The sequence below is a fragment of the Lytechinus variegatus genome, chromosome 6 (genome assembly GCF_018143015.1).
Source record: "Lytechinus variegatus isolate NC3 chromosome 6, Lvar_3.0, whole genome shotgun sequence".
NCBI classification, from domain to species: domain Eukaryota; kingdom Metazoa; phylum Echinodermata; class Echinoidea; order Temnopleuroida; family Toxopneustidae; genus Lytechinus; species Lytechinus variegatus.
The window spans coordinates 13,882,397-13,889,798 of NC_054745.1; positions in this window are offsets into that span (position 1 = coordinate 13,882,397).

Below are 7,402 nucleotides of genomic sequence, written 5' to 3' on the forward strand. Positions count from 1 at the left end.
TATCTTTAGATTGTTGTTCAAAGTATCATAATGGTTATAATGTTATATCTGCTCCTTGCTTTGCTAAACACGTTCATTTACCATCAAATTATTACTGAGTATGACACGTACATGTAAATACTTGTAACGGATATCGATTCAACTAAAGTGCCATAAACCTCTTTAACGAGAGTCTTATCGAATGCATCCTCTAAACTTGAGGATATTAACGCATACCAAATAGTCATATTTATGTTTAGATTTTCCACAAATACCATTCCAATTTCATTTTTCAATTTCTTTTTATCTATAACAAAGACATACATATTTATCCAACGCGTCATTTAACAGATATCCACTTACCCAACCCCAGAATCTTACTCACTCATAAGACAATTCGCCACCATGGTCCAGATATTTGGAATGCTTGCCACATAACATCAAACAGTCCGCATCTCTTATTTCTTTTAAAGCTTCATTGAAAAAGTTTATTATGTCTAAGTATTCTTAAATGTATCACCTGCGCTCACCCACTAGCACTCACTCGCACTAAAAAAAAAAGATTTATCTTGTCTCTCCCCATTAAATATCTAAACTTTTATACATTCTCTTTCGTGACATCATTTTATTGAATTCTATTTATTACCTATTACGGTTTGTGGAGCCGTGATATGTGCAAACGCCGGGATATGTGCAAACAACGGTATATGTGCAAAATTTCGCCGGGATTTGTGCAAACAACGGAATTTGTGCAAACGCCACGCCGGGAAATGTGCAAATCTGTCAAAATTTATCAACGGCATCTGTGCAAACGTGACGACGGGATATGTGCAAATGAACAATTTTCACGGGAAAAGTGCAAACCTCCGGGATATGTGCAAATCCATATAAAGGCTATTTCTAATGAAATGTTTCATAAAATTACTGTTAAAAATGAGAAACATGCCTGCATAAGGGAGAAGCTATACAGTGACATCGGCAATGAAAAGCTATTCAGAGAGGCAGGGGGGGGGGGGAACTGTTGAAGGGCTTTTTGGCAAATCCGTTCTTAACTAAAATCCTATAGTAATGCGTTCATATAGCACACAAGTGCAAAGTCTCTTTTCCTGACCCGGTTATTTAACAAATTATAATATAAATCCAAAGTCTTTATTCCAGACCCGGTTGTTTCAAAAATAATAATATATGTCCAAAGTCTTTTTTCCAGACCCGGTTGTTTCAAAAATTATAATATAAGTCCAAAGTCTTTTTTCCAGACCCGGTTGTTTCAAAAATAATAATATATGTCCAAAGTCTTTTTTCCAGACCCGATTGTTGAAAAAATAATAATATAAGTCCAAAGTCTTTTCTCCAGACCCGGTTGTTTAGAAGATTATAATATAAATCCAAAGTCTTTATTCCAGACCCGGTTGTTTCAAAAATAATAATATATGTCCAAAGTCTTTTTTCCAGACCCGGTTGTTTCAAAAATTATAATATATGTCCAAAGTCTTTTTCCAGACCCGGTTGTTTCAAAAATTCTAATATAAGTCCAAAGTCTTTTTTCCAGACCCGATTGTTTAAAAAATAATAATATAAGTCCAAAGTCTTTTCTCCAGACCCGGTTGTTTAGAAGATTATAATATAAATCCAAAGTCTTTATTCCAGACTCGGTTGTTTCAAATATTATGATATAAGAGAGGCAGGGGGGACTGTTGCACCCACAAATGTAATAACGCCCACAAATGTAATAACACTTTACCCACAAATGTAATAATTTTTGATCGCCCACAAATGTAATAATACCCACAAATGTTATAAATTTGAAGGGCTTTTTGGCAAACCCGTTCTTAACTAAAATCCTATAGTAATGCGTTCATATAGCACACAAGTGCAAAGTCTCTTTTCCTGACCCGGTTATTTAACAAATTATAATACAAATCCAAAGTCTTTATTCCAGACCCGGTTGTTTCAAAAATAATAATATAAACCCAAAGTCTCTTTTTCCAGACCCGGTTGTTTAAAAAATAATGATATAAATCCAAAGTCTTTTTTCCATACCTTGTTGTTTAAAGAATTATGATATAATTCCAAAGTCTTTTTTCCAGACCCGGTTATTTAAAAAATTATAATTTAAAGGTAAATGCTAGTTTTGGTAACGATAACAAAATGAGTTCGTACAGAATCCAATGAAATGACCACTAAAGTGTCTGTTTGTATAAATAAAACGCATGTGCCAAAGGATTCTGGAAGAAATTGTGTAATTGCTGAGAAATCAGCAAATAAGCACGGGATTCGGGTAGGGCGTCGGGCCCGACGCCCTAAGCAATAATTATACATTGTCCCACGTGCGCTTATCTGTGTTGGGGATTTTCGGTGTGAACATTTTTCAGCGTAGATTTCAAGATTTCACAAAGTCCAGTTAATGTAACTGAACCAGATCTAGATCCTCGATGATATACTGGCAATTAAGCCTTGTTTTACAGACTTTCTCATGAAATAAGTGTTAAATGCAACTACTGGAATTTCTCTTTAAGTCAAAACTAAGATACAATAATGATATTCCAGTGGAATAAAACGAGAATCGAGCTTAGTTTTTTCTCCAGCCGCTAATAGTAAATTGAGAATCAAGCATAGTCTTTGCTCCAGACCCGGTAACTAAAAGCTGAAACCCTATAGTAATGCATCTATATTGCACAAAAATGCGAAATCTTTTTTCCATACCCGCTTAATTCAAATATCATAATATAAGTCCAAAGTCTTTTTTCCAGACCCGGTTATTTCAAAAATTATAATAATTCTAAAAAAACAAAGACCCATGATCCTATTTATGCTAAATAACGTTGTTGTTTGCTTGGGTTTTGAGGCGCGTGTCATTCAGATATGAATGTCATTCAGATATGAAAATATAGCGTAGTCTTTTTGTCAGACCCAGTTATAGAAATCATTAAAAACACAACAATAACAACAAAAGAACGACCCTGCAAACCATAAAAAATAATTTCTTGTATATTCCTTTTTTCTATGAAAAAAACACAAATAACAGAACTTTTAATACATATGAAAAAAACTGAGAAATAAGATATCAGTAACCAATAGGGGGATTACTTCCCGAAAACGATAAGGTTGTTGATCAACGATCTATGATATAGTATATAAAAGAAAAACATTTGATTAAGAGGGGATAACCATTCCATTCCATGTTTTCATTTGGCAAGAAGTCATGATTGACTATTTTTGCCACCCACTGTATGAGAAGTAGGGTAACAATTTTAATTAGTGTTATTTTTATTACTTCTTTTTTATCATTATTATTTCTTATATATTCATTCCTTCTTATTCTATGAAAAAAATAAAACAAAACCTTAAAATATAAAACAAAAAGCTGAGGAATAAGATATCAGCACACAATATGAGGATTACTTCCCAAAAACGATAAGGTTGTTGATCGACGATCTATGAGATATTATATAAAAGAAAATGATTCTAACAATAGGGGATAACGTTTTAACAAGTTCTTCGGTACTTTAAATTTTCAGTGGGCAAGCACCATTTGTAATATATTCAGCATTTTTTTATTAGTTACAATTCCAATAATCTCAGAGGCCTAAGATATATTTTCTGGGGTTATATTGACCCGTAAAGTAAAGAGAGAGACAGAGAGAGAGGATTTATGTGATCAAGAAGTGATAAGATAGGGAGAAAATGATTTTAAATGACTGAAAGAGAGACAGGCAAAGAAAGAGGAGCCCCCTCCCACACCCGTACCAGAGTTACGGGGTTAGGCTGTCCCGTCGATGGATTCAGGTCCATCAACATCTTGAGGTTTGATCTTTAAGGGGACAAACGTCTTTAAATATGGTGTAGTCTTTGCTCTAGACCATGTTATTTCAAAATAGGAAATTATTAGAAAGGATAAAAACAGACAAACAATATTAACAAAGACGCCACAATATCATTAATGTAGAATAACGTTGTTATTTTGGGTTTTTAAGGCGCGTACCATTCAGATCTGAATATTTACGCCTTTTGTTAATTTGTCGTTTTTGTGGTATGCGTTATCACAGGTTTTTTATAGTTTGGGAGAGGCTGGTGTCTAAATTTTCCTGATTACTCTTTTGCTTAATTTGTATTTTTAAGAGAACTGGGTGTGGGGTAGAGACAACTCTCTAAACCCAAGCATTTTAACTGGGTTTAATTTTAAAAATTGGTCTTAGCTTTGTTTTTTTTTCACTATTTTTTATCTTATAAATAACTGGGTCTAGACGAAGTCTAAGCATAATATCCATGTTATTCAACAGGAATAAGAATATGACAAAGTCTAATGTTTTTAAGAATGTTTAAATTAATTTCTTAATGACTGGGTCTGTAAAAGAGACAACGCTCTAAACATGTGCTTTTCTACTTGGTCTTAATTTGGAAGATTGTTTGTTCTTAGATTCGCTGTTGGGGGTTGGGTTTTATTGGGGTTTTTTATTCATGAAATAATTGTGTCTGGAGAAAAGTCTACAATCGATCTCCATGTTATTCCACAGTAGTTAGATTATTGGGTATTCGTTTTAGAATATGGGTAAAAACTATTAAAAAAAATAATAATAACAAAGTCTGGAGAAAGGACGTTTGCTATATCCATGCATAATTACAATGTTTTGTAGGGGTCTTAGTATTATTATATAAAAAAAACTGGGTGTGGGGTAAAGACATATTTTTTTAGTGGGTGTAACTTTTGAAAATTGGTTTTAGATTTGATTTTCTTTTTAAATTCATTTTTATATGACCTGGTCTGGAGGAAAGAGAACGTTTTAAAACTTGTGTTATTCCAAAAGAATGTGATAGGGTCTTATGTTAGAAGATTCTTTTTCGTAATTTTTGTATATAATGATTAGGTCTGGAATAAAGACAACGTTCTAAACTTCTTTTTAAAAACAGGTTCTTAGGTTCAAGGATTGCTTGGTCTTAGATTCTAGATTATTTCTAATTTTACTATTAGCGTTATTTTGAAAAACAAATGACTGAGTCTGGCTGAAAGACTACGCTATATGTCCATGTTATCCAGCATTAATAAGATTATGGAGTCTTTATACAGTTTTTGTTGTTGTTGTTTTGTTATTTACAATTTTTGATTAACAGGGTTTGGAGAAAAGGCTAAGCTCGATTTTGTTTTCACCCCCACTGGAATATCATTATGGTATCTAAGTTTTGACTTACATGTATATTATAATTTTTGAAATAACCGGGTCTTGAAAAAAAACTTTGGACTTATATTATAATTTCTTGAAACTACTGGGTCTGGAAACGAGACTTTGGACTTTTGTGCTATATGAAGGCATTACTAGAGGGTTTCAGTTTCTAGTTTTAAATAACCGGGTCTGGAGAAAAGACTATGCTTGATTCTCAATTTACTCATGGCGAATATATTCACAATACATTTCGTATAATTCAAAACAACAACAAAGACATTGATTCCACCAGTTTTAATTAACTGGGTCTGGAGAGAAGACTAAGCTTGATTCTTATGTTTATTCCACTGGAACATCATTATCGTATCTTAGTTTGGACTTATATCATAATATTTGAAATAACGGGGTCTGGAAAAAAAAGACTTTGGACTTATATTATAATTTTTAAGCAATCGGGTTAGGAATAAAGACTTTGGATTTACCTTATAATTTTTTAAACAACCGGGTCTGGAGGAAAGACTTTGGACTATATTATAATATTTGAAACAACCGAGTCTGGAATAAAGACTTTGGATTTATATTATAATCTTCTAAACAACCGGGTCTGGAGAAAAGACTTTGGACTTATATTATTATTTTTTAAACAATCGGGTCTGGAAAAAAGACTTTGGACTTATATTAGAATTTTTGAAACAACCGGGTCTGGAAAAAAGACTTTGGACATATATTATAATTTTTGAAACAACCGGGTCTGGAAAAAAGACTTTGGACATATATTATAATTTTTGAAACATCCGGGTCTGGAAAAAAGACTTTGGACTTATATTATTTTTGAAACAACCGGGTCTGGAATAAAGACTTTGGATTTATATTATAATCTTCTAAACAACCGGGTCTGGAGAAAAGACTTTGGACTATATTATAATATTTGAAACAACCGAGTCTGGAGAAAAGACTTTGGACTTATATTATTATTTTTTAAACAACCGGGTCTGGAGAAAAGACTTTGGACTTATATTATTATTTTTTAAACAATCGGGTCTGGAAAAAAGACTTTGGACATATATTATAATTTTTGAAACAACCGGGTCTGGAAAAAAAACTTTGGACATATATTATAATTTTTGAAACATCCGGGTCTGGAAAAAAGACTTTGGACTTATATTATTTTTGAAACAACCGGGTCTGGAATAAAGACTTTGGATTTATATTATAATCTTCTAAACAACCGGGTCTGGAGAAAAGACTTTGGACTTATATTATTATTTTTTCAACAATTGGGTCTCAAATAAAGACTTTGGGCTTATATTATTATTTTTTAAACAATCGGGTCTGGAAAAAAGACTTTGGACTTATATTAGAATTTTTGAAACAACCGGGTCTGGAAAAAAGACTTTGGACATATATTATTATTTTTGAAACAACCGGGTCTGGAATAAAGACTTTGGATTTATATTATAATTTGTTAAATAACCGGGTCAGGAAAAGAGACTTTGCACTTGTGTGCTATATGAACGCATTACTATAGGATTTTAGTTAAGAACGGATTTGCCAAAAAGCCCTTCAACAGTTCCCCCCCCCCCCTGCCTCTCTGAATAGCTTTTCATTGCCGATGTCACTGTATAGCTTCTCCCTTATGCAGGCATGTTTCTCATTTTTAACAGTAATTTTATGAAACATTTCATTAGAAATAGCCTTTATATGGATAAATGCAGTGATTTGCACATATCCCGGAGGTTTGCACTTTTCCCGTGAAAATTGTTCATTTGCACATATCCCGTCGTCACGTTTGCACAGATGCCGTTGATAAATTTTGACAGATTTGCACATTTCCCGGCGTGGCGTTTGCACAAATTCCGTTGTTTGCACAAATCCCGGCGAAATTTTGCACATATACCGTTGTTTGCACATATCCCGGCGTTTGCACATATCACGGCTCCACACGGTTCCCATGTAGCCCTCCCTCATGGCTGCTATTGTTCAAAGCAGTTACCTGCATATTATAGCTGGCCCCTGCATTTTTACCCACTACTATTTTACGTGCTTCATTTATATATTTTAGCCTAATTCATTATTCATATTTTCGATTGTCACACAAAAATGTACTCATTCATGTCATTGTTATTATACCATTCTATTTTCATTTGTCGATTTATGAATAAAATGCAGAAACTCCTGCAAAAAAAGGAACATAGAATATTGAATAAAATATCAATTTTGGTAGCAATTCTTTTCGTTTCATTTAATTCATTTCTGCATATTTC